The 16,161-nt window shown below is 46.0% G+C and overlaps 2 protein-coding genes across 2 annotated transcripts in view; one reads left to right on the forward strand and one right to left on the reverse strand.

Annotated features, from left to right (window-relative positions):
- The window catches only part of LOC122928970 (lipolysis-stimulated lipoprotein receptor-like), an 82,573-nt gene that overhangs the window by 34,659 nt on the left and 31,753 nt on the right, over window positions 1–16,161 (reverse strand). The gene's annotated exons all lie outside the window — the stretch shown is intronic.
- MAG (myelin associated glycoprotein) overlaps window positions 16,041–16,161 on the forward strand; it is a 95,313-nt gene continuing 95,192 nt past the window's right edge. Inside the window, exon 1 of the mRNA XM_044282327.1 lies at window positions 16,041–16,094. The gene's annotated coding sequence lies outside the window, so the exon portion shown is untranslated. The remainder of the gene's footprint in view (window positions 16,095–16,161) is intronic.

Below are 16,161 nucleotides of genomic sequence, written 5' to 3' on the forward strand. Positions count from 1 at the left end.
CTGCCCTGATCCATATAGAACTCCCCTCATACACCTGTCCTGACCCATACAGAACTGCCCTCATACACCTGTCCTGATCCATATAGAGCTCCCCTCATACACCTGTCCTGATCCATATAGAACTCCCCTCATACACCTGTCCTGATCCATATAGAGCTCCCCTCATAACCCGTCTTATCTTTATCTGTGTCGATCCATATACTGTCTGTATGTGACCTTCTCACCGCTGTTCTTTACCTGTCAGTGACATCTTTGCATTGTGTCTTGCTGTCCTCCCTTCCTCCTCCGTCCTCTACCACTTTCCTTGTCTCTGACCTTTACTGTCCCATCATTCATCACTTGTCCTTTTCTGCACTTTTTTTTTAGTTAGTTATAACTTTTCACCCACTTTTTGTGTCTGTGTCTTGCTGTTTCCCCCTTATAATAGGTTGTAGTTGAAGGCTATGGACTCCTTTTGGGGACATTTTTTATTCTTACATTCTGCTTATCTTGGGCTGAAAATGCCCTTTTGGATTGTTCATCAGAGGTCGCACACAACTTTGCCGTCATGGACCATAATGCAAGCATTGCGGATCCGCAAAACACGGATATCCTCCGCATGCATTCCATATTTTCCGAAAGGGAAGGGCCGGCCCCTAATAGAACAGTCCTATCCTTGTCCGTAATGTGGACAATAATAGGACATGCTCTATACTTTTGTGGAACGGCCATGTGGAATGCGCACGGAGTCATTTCCGTTTTTTGCGGCCCCATTGAAGTGAATGGTTCCACATACGGGCTGCAAAAAAACAGGAACGGAGAAAATAATGTTTGTGTGTATGAGCCCTAAAGTCTCATTCACACGTCAGTGTTCCACGTACATGTACTATATGTGTTCTCCACGGAGAGCACACGTACCCATTTATTTTAATGTGTGTATTCACACATCCGTGTTTTAGCACTGTCTGTGGGTCCGTGGTTTTAGCATGGAAACATGCTCTATTTAGTCCATGTTCACGGACCCATCACGCCCATTATAGCTAGGGATGAGCGAATCGACTTCGGATGAAACATCTGAAGTCGATTCGCATAAAACTTTGTTCTAATACTGTACGAAGCAGGAGCTTCGTATAGTATTAGAATGTATTGGCTCCAATGAGCCAAAGTTATTGCTTCGCGAAGTCTCACGAGCAATAACTTCGGCTCATCGGAGCCAATACATTCTAATACTGTACCGAGCGCTCACTCGCTCCGTACAGTATTGAAACAAAGTTTTATGTGAATTGACTTTGGATGTTTCATCCGAAGTCGATTCGCTCATCCCTAATTATAGCCTATGGGTGCCATCCGTGCTTCATCCGTGTTTCACGGATCATTAGGAAGAGATGCTTTGAAAATTATTTTTCAGCTGCACAGTGTCTGTGAAACCCGGATGACGCACAGACAGAAGAAAAATGGACACACGGACTAAACACAGATCCTTGACGGGCATGTTCACGGAGGCATCACTGACCACCTTTTTACGGATTTGAGCATGGACACGAACGTGTGAATGAGGACTAATTGTTGCTCAACGTTGCAACGTTTCTGAGCCTTATGGCCGCATGTCCCCGCGTAACCCCGGCCGCACTGATCGGGATCTGCTGCCCTTAAACTCTGGTCTTATCAGTTTGATCGGGGAAGTAGAGACAAGAGTTACAGATCCAGATCATCTCAGCAGAAGCAGGATATTCATGGGGGGGGGGATGTTCTAAAGACAAAAGGGGTCATTTAGTAAGGCCTCATGCACACGACCGTTGTGTACATCCACGTCCGTTTAGCGGCGGTCCCATTCATTTCTATGGAGCTGTGAAAAAAACCTGATAGCCCTCAGTTTTTTCTCCGCGTCCATGATCCGTGATTCCAGTCCTTCCAAAAAATATAACCTGTCCTATTCTTGTCAGTGGAAAACGAAGGACGGACCCATTTAAGTCAATGGGTCCGTAAAAAAAAACGGATGCACAACTGGTATGTCGTCCGTGTCCGTTTTTTTCTACAAGACCTTGGTGCAATAAAATTACACTTTTCATTAACCTTCCTTTTTTCCCCCCTGTCAGACAAAAAAAAAGGAAGACACAAGGAAACACAACTGAAGCAAAATCAGACACGGACCACTGAAGCCAAATCACTGACAGTGAAAAAACACTGTCGTGTGCATGAGGCCTAAGGCCTCATGCACACCACCGTTTTTTTTTAAGGTCCGCAAAAACGGGGTCCGTAGGTCCGTGATCCGTGACCGTTTTTTCGTCCGTGGGTCTTCCTTGTTTTTTGGAGGATCCATGGACATGAAAAATGAAAAAAAATATCTAAGTCAAGTTTGCCATTGAAATGATAGGAAAAAACGGACACGGATCACGGACACGGACGCGGATGACAATCTTGCGTGCATCCGTGATTTTTCACGGACCCATTGACTTGAATGGGTCCGTGAACCGTTGGCCGTGAAAAAAATAGGACAGGTCCTATTTTTTTCACGCCCAGGAAACACGGATCACGGATGCGGCTGCAAAACTGTGCATTTTGCGATTTTTCCACGGACCCATTGAAAGTCAATAGGTCCGTGAAAAAAAAACGGCACAACGGCCACGGATGCACACAACGGTCGTGTGCATGAGGCCTAAGACTGACGTTTTAGACGCCGCTCTTAATACCTCTTTAGCTGGCCCTGGATACGGCGATGTTAGGTAGCGGCGTTGGCCTCTACATAACTTCGGCGTATCCACCCCCTGTCTAAGTGTAAGCCATCTTCTTAGCCGTTGTAGATGTAGACCATTTCCTAAGGCTACTTTCTGGGCCGGCCTGTGAGATCCGTTTCAGAACTCTCACAAGCGGCCCAAAACGGATCAGTTCAGCCCCAATGCATTCTGAATGGATAAGGATCCGTTCAGAATGCATCCGTTTGGCTCCGTTCCGCCTCCATTCCACTGCTTGCAGCGTTTTTGATGCGGAGCTAAACGGATCTGTCTAGACTTACAATGTAAGTCAATCGGGACTGATCCGTTTTCACTGACAATATGGTGCAATTGAAAACGGAACCGTCCCCCATTGACTTTCAATGTAAGTCAGGATGGATCCGTTCTGAACTGATACAAGCGTTTGCATTATCGGTGCGGATCCGTCTGTGAAAATACAAGACGGATCCGCACCGAATGCACGTGTGAAAGTAGCCTAAAACAGGTGTAGAAAATAATAAAAGAGATGGGCCTGCTGGCACGCGCCCTTCCTTGCCCACACCGCGCCCTCTTTTTCAGACCTGGCGTGAGTGCTGCGATCTGCGACAGATATATACCAAAAAGTGGGTATATCTGTTTGTAAATGACCCCCAAATTTTTTAACCCCATCACACTCTGCGCTTACATTTACAGTGTTGATCTAGCCAATGTCTTTAGGAATTCTCTTCAGGACTCCCTATAATTAATATGTATGGCAGGCTATTAGGACTGGAGGCACACACATTAGGCCTCTTGCACACGTTTATGTTCCTTTTTTTGCGTTCCATATACGGACTGTATACGGTGCCATTCATTTCAATGGATCAGCAAAAAAAACTCTGTATGCCTTCCATTTCCGTTTTTCCATTCCGTTCAAAGATAGAACATGTCCTATTATTGTCCGCATAACGGACAAGTATAGGACTGTTCTAGCAAGGGGCCAGCTGTTCCATTCGGCAAAAAACTGAATGCACATGGACGTCATCTGTATTTTTTGCGAATCCGTTTTTTTGCAGACCGCAAAATGCTGAAAAAGCCATACGGTCGTGTGCAAGAGGCCATATTCTTTTGTTGGCCCGGGATAAAAGGCTACTTTCACACCAGCCTATTTGCTGGATCCGTCGTGGATCAGCAAAAACGCTTCTGTCACGATAATACAACCATCTGCATCCGTTCTGAACGGATCCAGTTGTATTATCTTTAGAATAGCCAAGACGGATCCTTCATGAACTCTATTGAAAGTCAATGGGGGACGGATCCATTTTCTATTCGGATCCGTCCACATTGACTTACATTGTGAGTCATGACAGATCAGTCTTGCTCCGCACCACATCGCGGACAGAAAAAGACTGATTGCAGCGGCATAGGAACGCAACAAACTGGAACGGAATGCATTCTGGTGCACTCCATCCTGGCTTGTTCAGTTTTGTCCCCATTGACAATGAATGGGGACAAAACTGGAGCGATGTGCTGCGCGTCTCAAAACCGGACAGTACAACGCTGAGGTGAAAGTAGTCGATACGGTAGCTGGCCCATTCCACTATGTGACAGGTGAGATATTGTAATTAATATCCTCCCCTAATAAGGTGCATTTAACAGTTATAAATTCCTAACCATTATCAAAATATACTGTATGCTTGCTGTCAGTGAATGGAACATTTCTTGTTTACATCAATAAGTTAAAAATGGCTACAACTGTATCCAGTCTAACCTATTCCCTGTGAGCTATACAGTTTCTACTCCAAACTGATACATTGTAACTACCAGGACAGGAGAGAGATTGGTGCTGATGTGTTCACAGAGGGATATCTAGACTGGATACAGCTGTAGCAAACCTTCAGCTGTGAGAAGTATTAGGTCGTACCATGTCCCACTTGCTGATAGCAAGCCTTGGTCAGTATGGAACAGGGACCCCCATTTAAGTCCTTGGTGGGGGCCCAAGCAATCAAACCTCCACAGAGCTGAAGTCATATTTAACTTGACCATTTTTTGCTTAGCAACCGCTGTTATTCTGGTTGCTAGGTAATGTCTCCCTATACATTGGTCCCTCACAATTTCAGGTCAGCATTAACTCCTCAGAACATGACTTATGTGCTCTGTCCTGAGGAATGATTGGAAGGACACTCAGAATACAAAAAGATACAGGGAGGCCCACGAAAAAGTCACCCGCTTCCAGCGATTGTATGACAAGATGAACGGGCGAGTGGATTGTCCGAAAAGATGCAGAAAGTGGTCCCCGTTCAGGTCTCCGCATCCAGGTCGGATTCTGTTGGCTGATACTGCTTGTGATGCTGCGGATGGTGTTTGTGATGTTCTCCGTGACTTCATCCAGGGGAAGCGGATTGTTAGCGGACACCTTTTGTTTTAAATTTCCCCACAGATAAAAATCACACGTGGACAAGTCTGGGGAACGTGGTGTACATTACCCCTTGCTCACAGTTCGCTCCTCTATAAACAGTTCATGAAGCCGTCCAGTGAGTCCCGTGAGGTGCGGCATGTGGCCCCATCTTGTTGGAAAAAGCAGGACATTTTTATTTCTGGTGTTGGTTGTAAAACTGTCCACAGATGTCCAGGTAAATTGTGATATTAACAGATTATTTGAAGAAAATTGTGCCCACAATTCGTGTTCCTGACATTGAGGACCAAACACCCATTTTCTGGTTGTGAAGTGGTGTTTCGTGAGTTAAATGGGGATTTTAAGTGGACCAGTACCTCGTATTCTGGGAATTTACGTGACCCGATAAACGAAACCAAGCTTAGTCCGTCATGAAGTTCAGCAATGGGTCCACAGGTTTAGCTTTGTCGGACTCTCTCAGTTATTCGGTGCGGTTTCAGTTATGAGATTTCAGTGCTCGCTGACACGTCGTTCGTAATACACTAACTTGCTGAGACGGTCTTCGAGTTGATATTTGGGGGCTACTTGCAATCCACTGCTTAATTTCATGCACAACTTCAGCCGCCCTGATCGATGGAGGCCTCGGTTTCTTCATGTCTGCAATAAAGACAGTTTGATGCCAACGTTTAGCTGGTGGTTTTGTTCCTGGGTACTTGTCGGCAAAGGTCTCTTGCGTTTTGTTAATTGATCTGCTTCTCCCATAGCCTCCCAGGGAGAGCACCATCTTTCTGACACAATAGGCCAATTTTATCAACCAATCAGAGCTCAGCTTTCTGTTCCTAAAGGGCTCTGAAAAATTGAAGCTGAGCTCTAATCGGTTGCTGTGGGCCATTCTGTATTATAAAACCTTAAAAAATCTTCCCTTTAAAATGAGGCTATAGTCAACAGTTGGATTCTGATGGAATCCTGGTGTCTTATGACCTCGTTCATTCCATGTCGTCTCTGGTAGAAGAGCAGACAATCAGTCGGGCACATGGTGGAAGCAGCTACCAGGCATATCAATGAATCTGTTGTCTTTCTCTTTGTTTTTTGGCATCTTACTGCATGATACATCTGGCAAACATGAAGACTCCAACACTTTGTCCTGTCCGGCTCTTCAACCCTGTACAACAGCTTTTGCCTCTCGCAATCCCATAACTCTAACATGTGAAGGCAGGTCTTTAAATGCCCCTGTGTACTGGCAATACCTTGACATCTTCCAGCCCCATGCACGGCCGGTGACTTTTATACAAAGTAGTGGTTCAATCACCCAAGATAAAGATCTCAACAGTCAAGAACGCTTGAAGGTCTTGGACTTGAGGTCAAGGTCCGAGATGCTATCTGAAAACCTCAAACTCCTCTCCCCAAGGGTTCAGGACACAGGGGTCTACACCTGTAGGAATGAGGGGAAACATTTGGCCTATTACGAACTTGATTTCCAGGATACTGAAAACATTTACATTTCACATGCCAGTTTGGGCCACAGAGTCCTACCTAATTCTACCATAGACCTTGGCGTGATGGGAACTGCGGAGGTGTTCACTGTATGGAGTGACTGGCAGCCTTGTGATCGGTGTGGCAGGATGGGTGAAAGAAAGAAGGTTGGGTTTTGCTATGTGAAGATTATTCAAAATTCCACAGTTATAGAGAAGCCCCGACCGTGTGGACTTTTGCAACAAAATTTTAGTCCAATTCGATTTAATCACACACCAGAGCTGAGGATTGAGATGTGTAATGTGGATTGTACTGAGATCCCATCTACAGAGGATCTCACCATGGTGCTGGACAACTATCACACGTATCTACATGCGGATGCCTTGTTTAAGTGCCCAATGTCTTCAATCTACAAGTAAGTAAAGTTGGCCATACACTTCAGATAGCTTTAGCCAAATCTTTGTTTGGGCGACGGCTATGTCTCAGACCTCTACCCTCCACCAAAAACATGCATGCATGGCTTGAACAAGAAGGTGTATGTTTTTTTAATAGGTAGATGGCCGCTTCTATACTTCTTTGGTTGCAGCTTATCTCCCTTAAGAACATAAAGATCTGGCATCCTCAAAATCCAGCATGCCTGACTTTTCTCCCTCCCCCAAATCATCTGCCATTGGGATAGAGTCTGGAGGCCCCTATACATTTTAGAGCTTTGGCCAGGCAATGGGTATGGCCAGCCTAAGAGGTAGATAGTTAAAGTAAGATGTTCTGTTTTCTGTGGAATTCTACCATGAGGCTATGTTCACACAGACTTTACAAGAAGCACATTTTGCCACAAATGTCATATTTGAAGTGCCAAGGATCCCAAAAAAATTCAAAGATGCGAACAGAGTTGTGGTAACCGCAATCATATGCATGGGATACAGATTTGGATTTGACATGGCATCAGTGTGAACATAGCCTAATATTACCCCATACACATTACACTGTTGTCTGTTTGTTCTTCCAGAGGATAAGCCACTGCCAGATGCAGGGGTGGACTGGCCATAGACCTCATAAGAAAATTTCCCGGAGGGCCAGTGACCTAGGGGCAGCTTTCCTCATGGTCACCAGCTAGGTACATAAAGATCTGATGCTCTCAGCATTAATTAATGTAGGATCATCAGGCACTTATGCAACTAACTGGCCGGGGGCCACAGGTGCCCTCCTGGATTCAACTGTATTGCCATGCTCAGGACAATGATGGTTTTATACTGTGGGCAGCGGTATTTTGTGCTGCATTGTGGTATTTGGTTCTGCTGGGGCGGTGTTTTGTTCTATACTACAGTATTGCTGGCCCCGCCTTCTTCTCTTGTCCCTGCCTACATGTGTTGGCCCTGCCTTCTGTCAATTTGGACCCGCCTTCAACATGGGGCCACTTTTAGACTTTTTTCCAGGGCCACCATAAGTTTCAAGTCTGCCCCTGGCCAGTGATGTCTAGTATACCTCCTCGGCAAACTAAGCATGTATGTCTATGGAGGAGTTGGCAGAGATAGCTGTCAGCCAAATGAGAGTTCAACAGCCATTGAAGACAAGATAACATTGGTGGTGGTCAATGAGTTGGCAGCAACACCGTTTGGTGAAGTACATGATCTCCATCGATACTGGTTGGTGATTCCCATGACGTCAATATCTCCACTCAAAGTCAAAGGGCTTTGGTCACATTACCAAATGTCATCACCCGGTTTGAGCACTGATGGAGGTTCCAGCTCATGGGTTCCCACCAATATAAAGTAAGGTGGTATTTCCATTAAAAGGGGGTTTGTCTGAATGTTTAATGCTGATGTGACCTATCCTCAGGATAAGTCACAAGTATGTGATTGGTGGCGGTCCCACTTCTGCCGATCAGCTGTTTGAAGAGGCGAACCTAAGAAGCACAGCAACGTCCATTGGTCAGAGGCTGTACTTGGTATTGCAGCTCAGCCCCATTCACATGAATGTGACTCAGTTGCACCTAGACTATGTGACCAATGAACATGACGTCACTGGCCTAGGAAGAGGCCACATCGCTCATGGACAACTGAAATGTATGCACCCCAACCTGCACTCATTAATGTCTAATCTAATTTAATATTTGAAGCATATTCCACGAAATTGCCTAACATGACTACAATGTTCTATGTTTTCCTCTACAGACCTGTTTCCTGGGCACATGGAAACACATCTTTTACACGCTTACAGCAAATGATGAAGAACGCGTCATATGTCCTAGACCAGGCGACCGGAGGTGGAACCTTGTTTATTCCAATCCTTAATAAATCTGATGAGGGCATCTACAAGTGCTTCATAGACCATAGGCTGGTGGGGCGATTCCATGTGATAATCCCTCATATCGAATACACCTCAGCACCCCAAGTTTACTCTGTGCTGGATTCCATTGTCCTCGGCCTGTCAATGTTCCTGCTGGTCCTTTTATTTTTAGGCGTGTTCCAGCTCTGCAAGGAAACCATCGGCCGTGGGATTCATTAGGATGGTCCAAAAAAGGGTATATTCCTGTTTACAATCAATAAAACCTGGAAATTCTGATGTTTGTCATTATTTCATGTTTCGTATCTTAGTAAGCATTGGGGCCTGTGCAGTTTGCATTGACTTCTATGGACTTATATCTGCATTAAGGCGGCCATATTTAGTACCCCAGAAAAGGGTCACTGCAAAGGGTAATGTTATATTGTTAAGCTGAAATGTTCTGATTTACTGTATTTGTGTTACTAATGGCATTGTGTGGACAAGAAAGGTTATCTACCTTCACCTATCCCCTTAGGTTGCTAGGAGATGGACCTGGGTCCATTCCCTGGTTAGTGTAGTGTAGCTAAGGATTAGAGAAGACCTACAGTACATGTGCTTATTCCTCAGAGCTAGGCCTCAATTCAAAGAACTGTCATCTCTGAGACATCTACAGCTAAAGCACCTTCATCCAAAATGCTCCAGAAAAGATCCAGAATCTGCAAGGCTGTGCACTGTAGTCAGTCAGCCAGGTATTGTGCACATGTATAGTGAAAGAGACTATGCTGCTGTGAGAGGGAAACATTGCTAGCTTGCACTTCCACACTTTGAGATGGTTTGGCCAGACGTATCTTAATTCTGTTCCCCTCAGTCTGGAAATTACAGAGAACCTCATTGCAGTCCTAAGGCTGTGTGGAGGGACTTTAGGAAGACAGGTAGGAGGAATACCACAACCCCCTTCATTGCTGCTATCCATACATTGCTATTGGGGAAGAATCTATTTGAAATTGAGCCTTGATACTGTAAGATGTACTACTACTCCTATTCATGTCTACTGGCTTGGTTACTGACTCCTCCACCATTCGACTGTCATTGCACCCACTGTCCTGTCTTGCACCCAGAAACAACACTTAAACCCAAGGGCACCCCAACTACCACCAGGCAGGAGCCACCATGACCACAGTGTGCCCTGAGGGTAGAAAGGGATGCACCCTCCAGTCACTGCATGGCTCTAGGAGGTATCGGTGTAAGGATTGCCACTATGACCAATGTGTTTAATTATTATTGCTAGAGCTACTACCACTCCCATCCTCCACTGGCTCCTCTCTGACCCACTGCACAGATTAAGGGAGATTTATCAAAACTGGTGTAAAGGTAAACTGGCTTAGTTGCCCATAGCGACCAATCAGATTCTACCTTTCATTTTCCAAAGTAGCTCTGAAAAATGAAAGGTGGAATCTGATTGGTTGCTATGAGCAACTAAGCCAGTTCTACTTTACACCAGTTTTGATAAATCCCCCTCATTAGGCCTTGTGGTTAAAAATCAATGCAGGCAGAAAACGAATCTGTGGAATCTGTTGGTTGCTGACAGCACCTTACTTTTGCTGCCCATGGCAACCAATCACAGCATAGCTTTCATTTTACCTGAGCAGTTTCAAAAATGAAAGTTGTGCTCTGATTGGTTGCTATGGGCAACAAAGTCACCACTGCTTTTAGGCCCCTGTGATAAATGAGGCCCAAGTTTATTATTTTTATTGGTACAACATAAATGACGAAAATTCAACCATACAAATCCCCTGTAGAGGCCTACACTTATAGGGGTTGTTCCACGAGGAGTATGGATATCCATATGGATAATATGCTCTATATGGACATAATAGAGGAGGTCCGATGCTCTGGATGTGATCCAGAGCAGAGAGCAAGCAGTGATATTACTTTACCCCCGCAGTTTTTAGATATGACCTTGGCTGAATTTCTCTGGTCGGGCCCCCAAACCTCTGGCAAGCAGGATATTTGGGTGCTGGAGCCACAGTGTCTAGCCATGACTGCCCCCATATCAATTGTCTATAATGAAACAACTAAATAGGGTGGCCATTGGCTTCACCCCAGAAAACCAGACCTCACCAGCCACGCCCCCAAACCTATAAACCACGTTCACCTCCGCGAAACCACGTCCCCCACGGGGGGAGGAGAGGGGCCAGGGGTGTCCCCCTTTCACAGTAGTTATTAACCCCTCAGCAGTCCCCTATTCACAGTATTTATTAACCCCTTTCAGCTATTCCCAGGACCCACACAGTAGTTATTATTAACCCCTTAAAATCAGCAGCTCCTGTCCTTCCCCCCTTTCAGCAATCCCCGGCGGCCCACAGCACAGACCAGTGAGAGTACCTCAGCGCAGCTGCGCTCCTCAGAGTCTGTTTCCTCCACTTCCCGCGTGGCCGCGCCTGCACAAACCAGAATTGACTGGCGCGATGCAGGCGCTGCCGGACGTGTGACGTGATGTCAGTGCGCTCTGCGCTGTGATGTGACGTGAGTGATCATGTGAGTGATCCTTAAAGTGCCCCGTACTCGCCGAGTCTAGAGTCGCCAATAACCACAAAAAAGGAGGGCTTCTGGCCGTCTGTCCTGGCCTTGTGCCGGACGGAGAACCAGGAGTCTAAAAACTGGACTGTCTGGCCTAAAACCGGACATCTGGCCACCCTAACCGTTAAGCCTTAAAGGGAGTCTGTCACCATACTCTTGTCCCATTAAGACAACTCTTTACAACGTTGAGGATGTGTCTGATTGGTGGCTGTCCGACTGCTGGGGCTCCCGCCAATCACGAGAACAGGGGCCCTGTGCGCCTTCGTTCCAGTGAAGCAGCGGCCACGCTATGGGGGCTGCTGGAGCTTGTACTCGGCTATGGTGGTGGATATGCACGTGCGTTTACCATTCTAATAAAATAGGGAGCATAGGCCCCCATTCTAGTGATCGGCGAAGGCCCCAGAGGTCGGACCCCCACCGATCATGCACTTATCCCTTTTCCCGTGTCTTAATGTGACACAATTGTTTACGACATGAAGGGGTTAATGTTTAATTCATTTTTAATTGGTATTATGCTCTCTGGCCTATTCTTTGAATGAACGTGCGGTGGTGACGGCCATGGCCGCACCTTGGTGTCTTGTCCCATATCTACTGCGTGACATCAATAAAACGCTTCCTTTATCCTTTGCCGACGTCTTGATTGCCTCGTGCTCATTACAGGTTACTTCAGGATCGTGTTGGTTATCACCCAGCTTTCCCAGATACTGGCACCAGCTCAGGATTCGATGTGTACGGTGCAGCAGCTTGGCTGATGATGTCATCGGTTTCACAGCAGGTTTCATCCAGAGACGAGCGCACTCCTGGACAATGAGTGGTTGTGGCGTCCGGCTGTGTGCATCGTACAGCCCATTGATGATGTCTGACAATGGGTAATGTTTGTGACTCGCGGCCCCCGATACATAATCCCACCCTTTGTTTAGGTGATGGACGCCCTGTGGCTCCGGCTGTGACAGACACAACCAGGACGACGTCACCTGCCGCAGTCTCACAAGTATGTACAGCAACTTATATCAGCTGGGCTCCAAGCAAAACTGTTCTCTCCACCCTGAAATAAGAAGCCACGGGGGTCCCCATCCAGCTTTCCTAGAGTCCTGAGCGGCAAATCTGCCTAATTATACCGTATCGGAGGATCAGGGAGTGGTATCAGTACATAACTAGGAACATGTGCAGGAGTCGGGAAAAGTTGGGTGGCAACGGTTATGGGAGGACACCCAGCTTTCCTAGAAACAGATATACCCAAACAATGAGTAAAACATGTAAGAAGTTCTACAACTTTCTAATGCACTTTGGGGGTCATTAATCAAAAAGCAGCATTTCACAGCGTAAAAATGCAGCGTGCACCTAAATTTAGGCTCATGGGCGTTCAAAAAAGTTGCAAAACGGTGTAGTGCGACTTTTTTAGGCCACTTTCTGGCATACAGGGTCATAAGAAACGAGTTTTAATTCCTCCCCATCTTTAAGATCCCTGCTTGCTGTCGGTGAATAGGAACATTTATGTTTAAGGAAATGTACAGAGTCAGACCTTTCTACGTCTCACAGCTGAGAGTTTGCTACAATGATATCCAAAACAGGCAATCCTCAGAGAGCTATATACATCATCACAACCTGCCCCTTTCTTGTTTGTTAGGGCTCAGGCACACAAACGTATTTTCTTTCCGCTTCCGTTTTTTTTTTTTGCAGACCGTATGCGATTCACTTCAATGGGTCTGCAAAAACAATGGAAGGTACTCCGTGTGCATTCTGTTTCCGTATTTCCGTTCCGCAAAAAAGTAGTGCATCTGTATGTCATCCGTATTTCATCCGTATTTTGCGGATCCATACTGTAGAAATGCGACGCCCAGCCCATATTGCTCATGTGTTTGGTGATTAAAAAGTTACTGTTTCCGATCCGCAAAAAGCGCATTGCATACGGAAACTATACGGATATGTTTTGTGGAATAACGGAACGGAAGAGGACTTAAATCAGAGAAAAAAAAACCTCAGATACGGAACAACGCATCCGTGAAAAACAGACCGCAAAACAACAACGGTCGTGTGCATGAGCCCTCACAGTGTATCAGTGCAGACTGATTATATCACAGAGGATTGCCTGGATACAAATGTAACAAACCCTCAGCAGTGCCTGGTTACTGGATTTGAAGGGGCCGCATATGTGCAGTACTTTACATAAATTTCTATGGAAACTGTCAGCGCCTAACAGGAGGAGGCACACAGGACTTATGGGGACCCAGCAGTTGGGACCCAAATGGATTTCATGTTGTATGACTGGAGCTTCTGAAGTTTATACTATCGGGTTGTCCAGCGCTTGTTCACCCCACCCATTGAAATTCTTACGGAAGGGAGGAATGATCCCTCCATGTTTCAGCCCCACTCAATTAGGACACAGCTATGATCAGTGACTATAGGTTAGCAGCATTGTCTGAGGAAGTCTGAAATCTACCTCCTATCTTATTAGAGGCACAGGCTGCTGCCCTTTCCCTCCTTCATGCTTTGCACTGCAGCTCGGCTTCTTCAGATTGTCTGCCATGTATAAGCACAAGCTCAGCAAGAAAGCAGTGCAGAGAGAAATGATTTCCATTACTGAAAGGGCAGAAACTAGTGAGAAAAGAGAGATTGGCAGAAAATTGCTGGAAGAGAAGATCCAATAAGGGGGAGGGGCCTGTGCAGAAAAGGCATCGGAGGGGTTTTATGGTACTTAAAGGGGTGGTTCTACGAAAAATATTCTACAGTTTTCAAATCAGCACCTGGATCTGAACACTTTTCTAATTGCATGTAATTAAAAGTTCAGCATAGGCCCTGAGCTTGTCAATAAAATCTATCTGTATTGCGCCACCTGCTGTTTTTTTTCTTACTTCTTTGTCCTGCTCACCGAGAAGGCCGCACATGCTCTGTTTCATCCTTCAACTGTCTCCTGAGCTGTGATAGGGAGAGCTGGGACACGCCCCCTGAGCTGTGATAGGGAGAACTGAGACTCGCCCCCTTAGCTGCAGCAAAAAAAGACACGCCCCCTGATCTGTCAGCTTGATATAAATATAGCAGAGCAATGAATGGGGACAGGGATGGTTCTGGGTTTGTAAGGGTCCATTCACACGTCCGCAGTGTTTTGCGGATCCGCAAAACACCGGGCCGGCACCCCAATAGAAATGAGGACAAGAACAGGACATGTTCTATTGTTTTTCCGGAGCCGCGCACACTGTGTGCTGTCTGCATCTTTTCCGTCCCCATTGAAAATGAATCTGAACCCATTCATGCGGACGTGTGAATGGACCCTTAGAAAGAGGTTGTCAGGTACTTTATGATGTATGATTTTAATTTTTTACTATATTCATGGGATAAGCCTTTAAGAGATGACATATGCACTGCTATATTGATGGCAGAATGTGGTGTGAAGGTCTGGAGCTGGGAACACCAGCAGTGAATACAGATGTGATGGAGAGGAGGGGGAGGAGGGATATGCAGCTGCAGTTTCTTCGTTTCTGTAGACTGCATGCTGCGAGAGGGGAGAGGAGGTAGAAAATAGCTGCTGAGAGCACACAGCACACGGAAGAGCTCTGCTAAGTAAATCATGAGAAGGGAGAAGGGTCCGAGTTTTTTGTAAGTGAGCAGTTAAGTGCAACGAGGGTGGGTCAAGCCACTCTGTGCCACTTTGCTCCTCCTACTTCCTCTACCAGCCCCTCTCTCGAAATAATGATTGACAGGATCAGGTTCCTATCTGGTCATCTTGCCGTCTCCCGTCAATCAAAAAGAAGAGGTTTGCAGAGGAAGCAGGAGGCACAGGATGCACAGTGACTTTGGCCCGCCCTCAGTGCACTTAACTGCTCATTTGCATCATGACTAAAAGTACTTTTTCTCCAGAATGAAGCAACAGATCACTAAGTGAAAGGTATCTCTGTAACCATAGGGAGAAGGTCCCAGCAACTGTCAATTTCAACTGCATCCACATCCTCAGGACACAAACGCAGTTGAAAAGTATGGCGGAACAGGAAGCCATGGCAGGCTGCCGCAGTAGTTGTCTCTCTTTCACAGTTGGTAGGGACGATTACTATTACTGATTAGGTCACCATCTACTTGGCACTATGAAGTCCTAGCTGTAAAACGTCATCATGGAGGGCTGAACCGGATAGAGAAGAAAAGGATGAGTAAACACTAGTGACATCACCCGTGAGTCCAAATCTTCCCATTAACGTGTCATGAAAAGTTCCCTCTAAACAGAGTAGAATAGAATTGCCCTCATGATCATTAATTAATTGTCTAGAGGTTTAGGATAACGAACAATGTTTGGGTAGGGAGCCCAATAATGACCTTTGCCCTGCGCTTGTCCCATGATACACTTACCGAAATCATTTGTGTCTGTTCACGTGGAGCGGGCAGGACGTGCTGCTCCTAGTGGACTTTTCCCTAATGTTTTATATTTTTTTAATTGAATTGAATCTGCATTTTACACATTTTACCACCATCCCCACATACAAGATGCAACCCGTCATCTGCTGGACAGGCCAAGGGTTAAGAGACCAAGTGCCAGCTCAACAATGCTCTGCTTGTCCGTGGCCTGGAGGCTTGGTCCGGTGGGACAATCCTCGCTGCTCTGTAGTTATTTGTCCTTTGTTTTGTGCAGAGGGTGGTATCACTTGGTACTGTTGGAGTGTTAACCGGGCAGGACACACACAACAGCACATCTTTCCTGGGAGAGGATATGACAAGCCTTCCTGACTGGGGTGAGTACTGCATAGCAAACTACAAAATAACAATAATAATCATAATAATAATTATTATAATAATAGC

This window comes from Bufo gargarizans, chromosome 2 (genome assembly GCF_014858855.1).
Source record: "Bufo gargarizans isolate SCDJY-AF-19 chromosome 2, ASM1485885v1, whole genome shotgun sequence".
Classification (NCBI taxonomy): Eukaryota; Metazoa; Chordata; class Amphibia; order Anura; family Bufonidae; genus Bufo; species Bufo gargarizans.